Source organism: Phalacrocorax aristotelis, chromosome 3 (genome assembly GCF_949628215.1).
Source record: "Phalacrocorax aristotelis chromosome 3, bGulAri2.1, whole genome shotgun sequence".
Lineage (NCBI taxonomy): Eukaryota > Metazoa > Chordata > Aves > Suliformes > Phalacrocoracidae > Phalacrocorax > Phalacrocorax aristotelis.
The window spans coordinates 68,566,132-68,580,267 of NC_134278.1; the positions used below are offsets into that span (position 1 = coordinate 68,566,132).

Genomic DNA, 14,136 nt, shown 5'->3' on the forward strand with positions numbered 1-14,136 from the left:
CCCTTTTCATTTTCAACAGGAAAAAAAATCGGAACGGATCAGAAAGGAGACGAGCAGCAATTAAAGGCAAGGAAAGCGTCCAACTTTACACACACAAAAAAAGGCTGAAACCTATTTCTCTGAAGATAATTAAAACATACTAAATGCATGTCTGATATTGCATACTCAGCTAAATGAATGTTGTTGCCATCGGAGTGTGATATGATCAACAAGAGAACCACGGTGGTCCACACAAGTGGTAAATTACGTGGGGAAATGGGCTAGGCAATTCCAGCAGGGATGTAAGAGGCTCTCAGAACCCGGTCCCCACCTTCCCTACTAGACAGACACACCATGCTGTATATAGAGGGTGGCTACTACTGACAACATCTGGGCAATTCACCCGGGCATCATCGGGGATCGTCAGATCCAGAGCACGGCTTTGGAAGGGATGGTTCCCACAATGAAGTATCAACACACCTGGCAAACAGTCCTGCAGGAGGAACCCCCTGGGTAATGTTCTGTTTTTCATACCGTAACTTGAAAAGGTGAATCTATGGAACAAGACTCAGCTGAACTAAATTATTTTCCCAATGGCCTGGGCAAAATTTTCTCTTGAACTATTTTAGGCTGTGCTCCCTTCATCTCCCCAGAAGGTACAAAGATTGATAAACATTCTGATGGGATTAACTGCTTTAAAAATTATTCAGATGTCACAGCTGGCCAGTTTTTGACCCTTCTGGTATCAGGACTTAAGAGTTTACTGGGAAAGAACAAGTGCTCCAGTCAGCGCCATAACTCCTCCACGCTCTTCCAGCTCACAACAGCAATACGCTTCCGCAGAACTGAAGGAAAAACTGGTTCTCAAAGACAGTCTGGCTTTACATGGAACCGTTCGATGGGGCAGGCGAAAACACAAACACTCCTAGCAGTCACCTCAGTCCTAAGCAAGGCGCATAATAATAAAAGCCTTGATAAACTGACAAATTCTTTGTGGTTTTTTTTCCATTTTGCTTGAGTTCTCTTATCTGTTGTAATAGAGGAAAATGAACACAAGCCCTGAAAACACGTCCTTCATAAGCACACATTCCATGATCCACATGCACAAAGCCCGAATTTGCATACAGGAATCAAACAATTAGGTTTCCCCAAATGCTTGAACTACTTCCACAGATTGGGACTTTTGCTCACCCAAGCAAGTGCACAAGGTAGGATTCTGCAGTCCGCCTCAGCATTTTGCTTATTTGCTATACCCATAAACAAACAAACAAATTTAAGTCCAAATTCTTCTCAAAGTTACTTCAAGCAAATAGCAGCCCACTTACAAAAGCCTGATTGATTGCAAAAATCTTGGCTTCAGAATTCAATTACATGTTAGAATATTAAAAATTCTGGAGTCCATAAACAATGACTATAAACCTGTTTATTGCATTTTTAGCATTTTATTTGAATATTGCAATATGAACTATAAACGTTTTCCCCACCCACTTCTCTCCTTGTTTGCTGGAGTTTCTTCATGCAAACAGAACAAGAACGACACTCGAGGCAAGAGAGGAGAAAGGATGTGGCAGGCTACTGACACGCCACCTCCTCACAAACTCTGATTCTTCACTGTGCTTTATGCCTGTTCTGTGAGCTTTATTCTGGGTCCATGAGGGTGCTTCTGGATAATTACAGGATACAAGCTAGCATTTTTTTCCAGCCTGTCTCAATTTCAAAGTCAGCCCCCCTATTCATGCCCTTATTATTATTCAAAGTAAAACTGCAAAACAAATCAATTGCTAACAGCCTTGTGCGGTTCTCCTCTAAACGTAGGATTTCTGTACGGTGGTGTGCTTATAAGGTAATATTCAGCACAGCAGTACACGTTCAGGCAGGAGAACCTTGTGTAAATCCTCAACGTCAACGACCGTTTTTGTACAGATTTTTTCTTTACACACATATATATTGCATGGGTTAGACTAAAAGAGGACGCAGGAAGTACCCGAGTAAAGATTTTTTCGTGTAACTTTTCCTGAAGAACTAAACCCCGGCACTCACCCTGTTTTCCAATTACGGTATCTGCACCAATTACAGCAGTAAGCTGGTAGCCCCGGAGACAGCTTTTTATACTCATTTCAAGCTCATTTTACTCAATAAGTAAAGAAAGATTTGAACTACAATCTCAAAGGTGAAAGGCTAGAGTTTTAATTTCTGAACTGCGCGGCCCTGGCAGGTCTTTCCAACACTTCTATGTTTTGTGGAGTCCATTTTGTTTCTGTATTTATTTCCACTAAGGATCCCCCTTTCCTTTCAAACAAAGAATGTACCACTGTACGTACGAGGGAGCCAGCTATGGACAAGGTTTTGCTGCACCTCGTGTGTTAAGTCTCACTCTGAGTTTACAAACAGCTGTCCCATGCATCTCCACTGGATACGATTTTAGTCTAGACAGGGGAAATCCAAGCTACTGCTGCCCAAACAACATAAACACAGGAAGATTTTCAATCAATCATTTCATTAATAGGAACACGTCTAATAATATAAGGGGAGGGTGTTTTGGAAGAAAGCCTATTTCAGAGCCTGAAACAGTGTAATTGCGTGGTATTGTTCTTGTGCTAGGCAGGGCTATGGAACGACACTCTCACAAACCAGATTTTGGTGCCGTGATAGATTTCAATAAAATGAGCCTTGTTTCTCCAACACAAGTGGCTTTCAAAGACCACTGACAACTTTGAATTAAATGGTAAACAGACTAAATAAGACTTGCACAGCGCTGGCATTCATCTCTGCTTTGATACAATCAGGTCAGTGCCCACACAAATATATTTCTAGCATGACCATTATTTCTGGTTTTCAAGTTGTTTTACCTGGGAAACAGCGTTAAACACAGCAGTTACTAACATACCAATTACTCTCTCCTCTTCTGTGTCAGCCTGTTGTCTGTCCCCAAACACACATATGTCTAGAAATAAACTGCTTCTAATGCAGTTATTTCTGCGTTGCTACATTTTTAGAGAAAAATGCTGCGGCCACCCTTCCTACCTCTGGAGCATCCACATACTTATTCCTAACAAAATAAAAAATAAGAACATTGCAAGGCTTTTTTCAGGGGGAAGAAGGGGAAGAAGCTATTCTTCCGTCCTTAGTTTAGCTTTTTTTTTATTCCTGGGTAATAGCTGTCCCTTCATCAGGAGGCTCAATTTACCATCGTGATCTCAGATTGACTTTTACCAGTGGGTGTCAGTGTAACAGTGTAATGATATAATGGGGGGAGGACAGGGAGAAAACACATGAAAAAACAAATATTAAGTTTTATTTTTAAATGCCACATTTATATGAAAAATGAAGAGAGAGAACATTCCCTTCCAGAGCCTATCTCACTGCTGATCTCTGCAAAGATCCTCTAACTTTGTGTGTGTTTACATTAACATGCCCAACAAAACTGTTTTCAACTGTTTTTCAGACCTACACATGCTCTGTGTGTGTACACACACGAACATGGACATGCAGTAAATGTTTGATGTATAAACCTTTTTCACCGTTTTGACAAAGTGAGACTGTCTCTTTAATTCAAATTTCACAGTGAACAGTTAAGAGGCTCTGTGGACCCCAACTTATTAACCTGTGCCAATTTAACTAGTATTACTCAAGAGGTTCAGAAACCTAAAAATAGGTGTTAATCTGTGCAGACTGACAGCAACTAATCAGTACCTGCCCTGTCACAACGTCTGTCCCTCCTACTCATTGGGGGGGGGGGGGGGGGGGGGGAAAGTACAGCACTTGGGGAGGCAAGAAAAGGAGTTTCAGTTTGCATTTCTTTTCTGAAAGAGGAAAAAAGCGTATTTGGTAGTGCTCAATATGAAAACTTGTTTCCATACTAGCAAGCAATGGCTTCCTGAAAGCAGGAACCACTTGAACGTCTACAAAACCATTCTGTCGAAGTGATAAAATCCTTTATTTTCCCTTACCATAAAAATAAACAAACTTTAAAAACACTGACCCTAGATTCAAGTCTAACTGGATGCACGGCATGCATTTGAAGTTTTAAACGTGCAACTTCTCTCTTTTTAAATGTTGTTACATTTATAACCTGGTTCAGAGACTCCCCACCAGCACAACAAAGGTAAGTATGCCTACGCAGGTATGTCCTCTTCTTCACTTGCCTGGTTCCCTAGAGTAAACCGGTCCTGCGCATTAGAGCTGACCCTAACCATTACATGCTCACATACTCGGCTGCCTTTTATTAACATAAACAGAATTATACGCTGAGTGAAGAGCAACCCAAGTTGCAGATCACAGATTACCAGGTGCTACAGCTACAGGGACAACAGTGGCACTGCCCATAGAACCATACCCTAGAAAAGTGGATTTTAAAAAAAAAAAAAAAAAAAAAGTCAGTTGGGCCAGCTCTAACTATGCTGTCAAATAAAAATAAGCACTGAACTGGGTTAGGTCTTTCCGTATATAACTTGTACTGTTCGGGATAGACCGGATTTTGTTAAAGGGAAGAAACATTTTTCCGAGTAAGCCACCACGGGCAGATTTGCAGGAAGTACCAAAATAATGTAAAACAATTCTGTAAAGCCATTGTTAAGAAAAGGAAGTAAACAACACTGGGTTAAGGTGGGAGGGGGGCGCGCTTTGCGAGCCTCGTTTGTGCGTGGCTGAAAAGAGGGGAAGGGAAGAAAAAAAAAAAAAAGGCAAGCAGCCCGGGGCAGGCCGCGATCGGGCCTTCCCTCCCGCCAGCCGGGGCCGCGGAGCCCGCAGCGGGCTGCGGCGGGCGGCGGGGAAACAAATGGCGGCGGCGGCGGAGCGAGTGACTGCGTGAGGGAGCGAGCGAGTGCCGCCCCGCGCCCCGCTCCCGCAGCTGCGCCCGCGCCCCGCCGGCCCGCGCGCCAATGGCGGCCCGCGCGCCCCTCCCCCGCCGCCGCGCCACCAGACCTGTTTTTGTCTGCTTCAGCAGCGGCGCTCCAGCCCGCGCGGCCGCCGCCGCCTCCTCACCCCCCACCCCCCCCACCCCCCCCCCCCGGCCTGATTTTCCATCCCTTTTCAACCATCATCCACTCATTTTAATTACGCGGAGCGAGCTGCAACTCATCCAGCCTGAAAGTTATATTAAAAAAAGAGAGAGAGTGTGGGGAAAGAGGACGGGAGGAAAGAGGGAGATGGGAAGAGAGAAAAAGCAGTTGAGGGTGGAGTTACAGCCGGCGAGGGCATGATAAACAACGCTCCTTGCCTTACAGTAAATTTTAATGCAACGTTTTATTTTAAGCTTTCTCCGAGGTCAGCAGAAACTCCCCCCTCCGCGTTTCTCCCACTCTCCCAAGTCCTCTCAGAAGAAGATATGTATCTTTGGTGCCTAGCCCTTTAACGCACGACCTAGAAAAAATATGAAGAAAATAAAAAACAGCCCCGAAGGCGCAGCAGCCCCGCGGGCAGGGGCTAGGCTGGCCGACGAGGAGCGGGCTCCTCTCCACGAGTTCCCAAGTTTCCGTATTTAGGCCGCCTCCAGGTTTCGCTGCTCTTTAAGCCACCCTGAGGGATTAACCAAGGGCCACTAAACGCCGGGAGGGAGCGGGCGGGAGGCGGCGGCCTTCGGCAAGGAGAATCCGCCTGCCATTTGCCTCGGCCCCGTCCTCCGCGGGGAGGGCGCCTGCCCTCGGCACGCAATCCTCGGCGTTTATGTGGATGTACAAAGGCACATCTGTGCGTGTCGGAGGGCCAGCCTGACGTGTTTTCTGCTCGCAGCAGCTGCGGTTTCTGAGGAAACAAGGCTGATTTTCTAGTCAGGCTGGAAGGGCGCTTTCCCCCCCCCCCCCCCCCTTTCCAAGCGCCTACGTGCGGGGGTGGGGGAGCGGGAACGGCTGGGGGAGGAGAGGAGAGAGGAGAGGCCGCGCCGCAGCGGAGCCTCCGGAGCCGGCGGGGGAGGGGCAGGCCGGGCTGCGCCGCGCGGGGCCTGCCGGGAATGGGCTCGCGTTGGCTTTCCCAAGGCGGCTCGGGCTGTCGCAATCCCTCACCCTGTCGGTTGTTGGGTGTTTAGTTTTTTGTTGGTTGTTTTTTTTTTTTTTTTAATTCAGCCGTTGTAGTCGCGCGGCTGTTGCGCGAGGGTTCGGAACTGTCAAGGGGTGCCTCACATGGTTTGCCAAAAATCCATTTTAATCCCGCCAACTTGGGTGGGGTGGGGGTGGTGGAAATAAAGCCCCACTTAAGTAAATCCTTGCACTTCTCGGTCCTGCGGGGCGGATTTTCACGTTCTCCCCCCTCCACGGGCGTCCCCTGCTGCTTCCCCACCGCCCTCAGAGGGAGGGGGCTGGCTCCTGGAAAGGTAAACGGTTAATTTAAACCAACTCCCAATTATTTAAACCGACGGCAGATTTCCAACGCGATAACAATTTTGCAGGGGATGAGCACATCTGAGCTGGGGGTGTGTGTGTGTGTGTGTTTGCCCTTCCCTCTCTCCCTCACATTTCCCGAGCCCCTTTTCAAAAACCCGGCCCTGGCAACCCAATTAAAAAAAAAAAAAAAACAAAAACAAAAAAAAAAACAAAAAAAAAACAAAAACAAAAAAAAACCCCACACCCCACAGATAAATTCCCGTGCCGATGAATGATTAACTCCGGCGCGGAGACGCAGGCCGGGGCGGCGCGGGAGGAGAGCGGGAGCTGGCGGGGGCGGCGGCGAGGGGCCCGCGCGGGGAGGCGCCCGCGCGCAGCAAACGGCCTCCCGCCCGCAACCCCCCCCCACCGCCGCCCTCCCGGAGGGGCCTTTCGGCAACACGGGTTCGCCTCCACGTGAAATTTTGTAAGGCCGGTGAGCTACCTGCCATCGTGAAAAAGACACTAAAATTAATTAAACTGAAAGGCTGTTGAGCGATCCTGGGGCCGACAAGGACGTGCCAGGCAAGATTAAATGGTCCGAGTTAAAAAGGAACGCAGCACTGCAGCTCCCCTGATCTACCCGCCCCCAATAAAACCCCCTCGTAACTAGAAATTAAAGACGGGGGGAAGGGGGGGTGGATGGGACGGACACGGAGGGTGGGAACTGCTCCTGTTCTGACAACGACGGGAAGAAGAAAGAGGGGACCAGATAACAGTCACACGGAGAGCCTTTCGCTAAGTTCGGTAAATAAAGTCCTAATTGACTGTAATAGGCAAAGGTGGAAGATAGAAAGAAACATTTGTGCTCTCTGTTCCGATACTAAAAGTGTCAGATAAAACTTTAATCCCTTGTAGCTGTTTAAAATGTCCAAACGTTTTGCTGTGTGCACACCGTAACATTAATTTCACTGATATTTAGCACTCGAGATAACTGTAGACAAGCAAGGGATTGATTCTGAGATATAAAAGCTGTTACAAATTTTTCAAACTTGATTGCCTACTATTAGGTACCTATGTTCATATTTAGTCACTGAAATAATTGGCCTAATTTTCAGAAATGATAAGCACTCATATTTTCAATTAATTTCACATCTCTGAAAATTAGGCCATTACGGATCTAAATTTGACCTAGGTTTGAAGATTTTGGTAGTATCTCTGAAAGAGAAAAAAAAAAAAGAAGTGATTGCGACCAAATACTGGCATAATTGCTTAACACTAAATATGGAGAGACTAGAAAGGGAATATACATTTATTGGGTGACAGTATCTAGTGCTACAGAAGCTACATGACAATCGCACTGAACATATTCAAAGCTCTGTTTGAATCTGAATCTTAGACTGGTTCCAGTTACTGCTGTGGAAAAAACTAATATAAACAACTCCCACCCCAACAGAAAACAAAGCCCACATTTACAAATTGTCAGGACTGACCCAAAACATTTGGCCGTATTAATCACGCTTAATGCACATTTTCCCACAAAGGAATTAAAGCAAAAAAACCACCTCTGCTTTAAACGGGAGAAAAGGCAAACTGGGTAAAGACTGCACATGCATATATATACACCTTACTGAATGTAATTTAACTGTAATTTCTAACTGTACAAGGGCTGGTTTTTCCCACAATTTGAAACGAACTTTTCTGTAAGTTGAGCAAGGCACAGGGGTGGCTCTAAAACGTAGTATTAGAGGAAAAAAAGATTATTGAGAAATGCCAAAAATAATCATGTTTCTTGCCTTCTGCCAGAACTGGAGTCAGTTTTACCAAGCGGAAGCACTGAGAAATCCTGTGTCTGGGCTCAACACGAGGAAAAAAGCTTTACAAAACATGAAACTTTCAGGAAGAGAGTTTGGATTATTTTTATACATCTTCTAGTTTGTGAACCTGTAGTAGGTACTTAGATCATTATTCTCATATCCCTCCCCCTCCATTTTACAAGAGCTAAAAAATGCCCCCCTACAAACACTGGAATGTAGAGGCTGAACGGTTGTGTTGTTGTTGTTTTATGTTTTTTTTTGTTTGTTTGTTTTGTTGAGTTTGGTTTGTTGGTTTTTTTTAAATTATCCAAGAGGCAAAAAATCCAGTCCCTGTTCCATCCTCACCTCTTCCCCTCCTCTCTCCAATGCAAACCCTGAAGCGAACTCCCAAGTCAGAACGCCCTGGGAGCGGGCATCCAGCCAGGCTTCCCTGAGGAGGCAGGCTGCTGCCTCAGCCTCACCCCCACACAGGGCAGCAGCAACAATCCCTCCTTCCCCGGCCCTGTTTGCCAAAAAAAGGTGAACCCAAGGCCCTGCTGTAATTGCCAGGCAGTGTCTTTGGCTTGATCTAGGTCCCTTACACAGGGAAAAATCAACTGCAGTGGCTTTAAATGTACTAGAGCTTGTTGCTGTTTGCAGGCCTCCTAGGCATACAGATTGCAGGAGACAATTTACGGTTTTCTTCCAGGAATCCTGTCCCAGCCCTACTGCAGTCGGGGAACGCGTCAAGCAAGGGCGAGTTGCGCGCTGCGCTTGAGATAGCCAACCGAAGGTAAAATTTCTAGCCACAATCGTGTAGTTCTCAAATGATTTAACAAAGCTGAAATCCTTAGAGAAACCTAAGGGTTACCTTGACCTGCTAAATTGTTTGAAAAACCCAAATTATCTCATCCTCATCGTATTACCTCATGGCAGTTAACTTGCTAAGAATGCTGCTCTTTGATGACAAGCCCTTAAAGGCACAGTGCAGAATCTCCTCACTGTACTTGCTTTCCCTGTAACAGCTTTGGGAGGCCCTGTAGGAGTGATGATCTGTCACTTCATAAGCTTCTGCAGACTCACTAAGACTAGCTCAACTAATGGTCAGTGTTAACGGCTGAGGGGGAGGGAAGCTTCAGGAACTGAAAGGCATGGAGGAAGAAAAATCTGGTAAGCTTCTCTGATCTACGGGGAAAAGCACAAATGAATGACCACCATCTTTTCAAAGAGAACACCTGCACTTTATCAGTACTTTAATATGGACAAGTGTAAGTTCAGATATAATGACTTGTAAGCAGCAGATTTGACTTTAAGGCAGAAGAAGGTACTTTTTTCAGGTTTGTACTATGTGAGCAGTAACAACAATTGAAAAAAATCAAGCAACAGAAAGCAAATGGTCTGTTTATATTTTAAAAAAACCAAACATCTAATATGTAGACTATATTGGCTTATGACCTTTTCAAGTGAAAACATTAATGCTCTGTACGTATGATTTTCTAGAGCTGCCAACCAGACCATTACAAGATACAAAGCATTAGAAGCAAATGCCATCCCTTTCAGTGCCTGTTAAACAGAAGGTGACCCCAATTCCTTGAAAATAAGCCTTCCAAAACTCCAGAAAAGCAAGAAAATTCCCTTGCTGGTAACTAAATCTCTCTTTCCAAATCTTCCAAAATCCAATAGCAACATTTAACACACACAGACACAATCACAAAGCTCTGAAAAATGCTTTTAAAAAGTTCTAAGACAGCCTGTACTGCCTCATAGGAATTATTCACATCTCTTTCCATGCTGCAGAAGGAACACTTGAAAGGGAAAATAAGGTATATATGCATAAATATTTGACATACCGGTCCAATCCTCTTAAAACTTAGGAAAATACAGAACATGTGAAAGGAGCCAACCCAGACGAACGCCTGCATGATTAGATGAGTGCTGCCTTCCATTCCCTTCCCTTTACCACTAAATGAAATTGTCATTAGCGGAGTGTCAGTCCCAATATCATCAACTTAATAAAGCAAGATTGAAACAGGAGACTAAGCCAGTTAATGCAGTCCTCCAAATGCAACCCGTACGAGAAGAAAACTGTTTGAAAGGCATGGTGCTGCTTCTAGTGGAGGGACTAATAACTAACAGACTGGACAACTATTCTTGATGGAAAAAAGGCAAGGTACTCGTTTCACTGTACAGAACACTGAACACCTACATCTAATAAAGGTATGGGCAAAGAAGAAACATGAGAACAATACAGAAATGGGTTGTTTACAATTCAAGTACCTCAAAATTCTCCAGTAAGGAATGATCAGCAGACGAGCAGTAGATAGGTCAGGCAGATACAGCCTTGGGCATTTTAAGAGACTGACATGGAGATGCGTTGCCACGGCTCCTGGGTACTTCCCTTTCCACCTCCCAATTTGAACTAGCATGATCACCACTGTTCACATGTGGGTGGGTAACACCCCCTAAACACAAACTATTTACTTGCTGATCCCACCAATGCACTGCATGCAAGGAAAATCCTTACATGGACTACACACACTCCCTCACAAGGTTTCTCTGAAAATAAACCCATTATGGTAGATGTGGGCAAAAGTGAGAATTCATGGTCTTTGGAGGAAGTTTGAGTCTTCTCCAGGGATGGGAAAACTGGGATTGTTTTAATACCATACAAAGGCCAGGCACCCAGATCATAATGAGGAAAGCCAAAGAAGTTTCAGGGTAGCAATTCAAGAAGCTACTGAAGCTCTCATCTTCTACCATGCATCAAGAGATTCACCAACAGAGCTCTACATGCTCCATAGCACAATGGGACCAATTTCTGAAACAAGAAACCTGTAACAAAGCTAATTTATTCCATCAGAATGAAATATCCTTCATTAGGTTCCCCACAATCTGTCATAAACATGGCTTTTATTTGAAAATGTTCAAGCATAAAATTCTTCAATAATTGTTTTTAACCATATTTTACAGTTATAGGTAACTGTTCTTGTATAAATATTGTCTATGTGTACATTCTCACTGTGAGTGAAACCATATGCAAGCACAGAAAGCCTAAGAATTTTATTTCCTCAGCAGTATCTACAGAGGAGGGAGACAAACATGACCTCCTCCACATGCCCTGCATACGGCTATGAAATCAATGGCATGTGCTCCTCTACTTCCTGAGAATTTTTTTTCTAAGAGACTCCAAGGAGAGGGATAACAGGATGGTTTGTGAAAACACAGGAGAATAACACACCTTAGAGGTAGAATGGCTACGAGTAGATAACCTTTCCTTCTCCTTTAAACGCCTTTCCATGTAAGCTCAAAATTGTACTTCCCACAAAATACCGTTTACCTAAAGAAGGGTTCCAGAGTCCATGGGAGATGGAAGATCTGCTCTCCCAACACCAGCATCAATCAGCCAGGCTCCAACACGGTACAAAGCTTGGTAAACATATGAAAAAAATCCTCTAGGTAATACTGAAAAAACTTGAGAGAGGAAATCTGCTTGCATTGCCTGAGCTGTGGTGGAGCATGTCTGGGTCATCACATGGCTTCCACTTTCCTAACTGACCCTCACAGCATTATTCAACTAGTGATGGTCTTGGTGTTGAGAGCACCAGGCACAGAGAGTTCCTAGTCACAGATCCAGAAAGCTGAGGGAGTCCTCCTGACAGAGTATTTTTTCTTTTTGTTTTGGTCACAAAACATGTCAACCTGAAAGCCGTTAGAGGAGGCTCAAATGGAGTTCTGACATGGCCTCGGGAAGACTTAACTTGTGCCCTAGAAGTTGCTTGCTCTGAAGAGTACCTAATTAAGGGTCCACCACAAGACCCTGGATCTCTCCTTTCCTTTTGGCCAAGATCATATAGACATGAAGAGGACCATCAGCTTCTCTGCAAAAATAACAGGGAGGGCAGGTGGACACTGGCTGTAACCGACGAGTAATCCAGAAGGCAAGGCTGATGCTGACATTTCACTGTAGGACTCACTCCTCAGCCAGAGGAGAGATTTCATGGATCCTTCAGCAATCTCCGGAGGGTGGGGTGAATTAGCACTGAGAAAATCTCTACTTGTGAGTTCTAGGCAGAGAGGGAGAGCAAGTGCAACCTGAGCAAACTTAACAGAGGCCCACTTCTTTTCAGCTCAAGCAAGTAATCCAGAATGCTGGGCAGAGCAACCTGAAACAGGGTCATGTTTGTTTTGTTCCTCTGCAGATACTGCTGAGGAAATAAAATTTTCTGGCTTTCTGTGCTTGCATATGGGTTCACTCACAATTTCAGCCACCCACCAAGCTGAAAAATGTGGTTTACTTGATGATATACATCCATTTAATATATATTCCCAATCTTCAGTGATTTGTAATTCAAGACTTGCTGAACCAGAGGTCACACATCTTTGTAGTAAATAACATTTGATAGAGTTTTCTTCCACTCATTTATCCAGTCTTTATTTTGAACCCATGTACTTTTTTGGCATCTGCAACATCCTACAGCAAAGATATCTACAGCTTAATTTAGCTCTTCTTGTTTACTTTCAGCAGGCTACCTGGCTTTGGAAGAGACAGAAGTGGGACTGGACTTCACAGGTGTTTCTGAAATGGCACCTCAAGATACAACTTCTGCACTTGTATATTTGGTCCTAGAATGCAAGAACATGAACCTAAGTCCTAAAGCACTCAATATTCTTCCCTCAGAAACGTCCCTTGTAAGCCAGCCACCCAAATACTGATATTGATACACACACACACACATATATATATAAAATGATACCTTTTACAAGCAGGAGACCTGTTTCTGTGCAGACATGAGGTGGGAATCAGAGCATTCCAGGTGCAGCACAGTTCCTGCACCCATCAGTTGTTTCCGTTACTAAGATGAGCCAGAGCAACCATTGTGAACAACCGGAGCTGTCACCCCCAACACTTTGGTGCTGCCATTGCAAGGTACCAGAGCCCAAAACATATGCCAAAAAGCAGGGGGGTGTTGGGGTGGGTGGTGTGAAGACAACAGTCTATGTCCAGGACGCCTCTTACTGAAAAGCCAACCTTTCATGCTCGGAAAGCACAGTTTGAAAGGTTAAGTCTCTTTGGCATTTGAGATAAAACAACTATCTCAACTTCTGCCTTAGTAGGAGGAACGAACAACTAGCAGAACTTGTTACATTGACTAATTCACAGTCGCCTTACCAGAGGAAGAATGTTTGGTGGGAATACCCTGGTTAAATGTGCACTAATCAACTAAGTGCAAAATACGATTTACTTTGATAGTTTAAATCACGGTATTTCCCAAAATTTGAATTCAGCATTATTTCTAAGGTAAGGTGAATACCTCAAAGTATTACCAAAATTGTGGCATTCCTTTACAAAATATGTTTTTCAAAGAAAACACCCCTCAGACAAACTAAAGCCATTAACATCATCTTAAAAGGCAAAAAACCCCATAGGTTTATCAGTCCTGTCCATTGACAGATGTTGTACAGGAGAAGAAGCTGCTCTAAAGAGTTAACAAAGATTATTTTAACTTCACTGCCCCCATCCCAGTTATACTTTCATCAAGAGTAACTGCAACAACTTTTTATTTTGATAGTTCAAATTAGATAGGAAGAAAAGAAAACTTGCTCTGACTCTCTCTTGTATTACTCGTCTTTAAGGAAGGAGGCTGCCTGAATATGAAGACAATGAGTTTAACCTAATCCTATTTTAAAGGGGTAAAATAACTATTGGACTGTACAGCCAGACTTCTTGGACTAATAATGAAGACAAGCTTTTCAAAACAGGAGTAAAGTACAAGAAAACTTACTACAGAAATGGTGTTAATTCTGATCCAGCTATGACAGCTCAGAGCTATCAGGCAGATGTCTTCTCACCTCCACAGCATTAGCATCTCTGTGTGTGTGTCTATATATATGCATATAAAAATAATTTCTTAATGCATTTTCTTTAACAGAAACTACCGTTCAAAGCACTTCAGGAGTTGGAGGGTATTTTAGGCAGGGAAGAATGATGACTACAAAGGTGAGGGAGATTTACATTACATGTGGCTTTGGATCTCATAAGCTACCTACCTTTCAGCAGAAAATCA

General features: G+C 44.2%; 1 protein-coding gene and 1 long non-coding RNA gene across 14 annotated transcripts in view; one reads left to right on the forward strand and one right to left on the reverse strand.

Moving 5' to 3' along the window:
- ARID1B (AT-rich interaction domain 1B) overlaps positions 1 to 14,136 on the reverse strand; it is a 336,807-nt gene that overhangs the window by 158,492 nt on the left and 164,179 nt on the right. The window lies entirely within an intron of this gene.
- LOC142054807 (uncharacterized) lies at positions 8,289 to 13,027 on the forward strand. Its single transcript, XR_012659670.1, has 3 exons — positions 8,289 to 8,864; positions 9,572 to 9,713; positions 12,594 to 13,027. It is a non-coding gene; the product is annotated as an uncharacterized LOC142054807 (long non-coding RNA).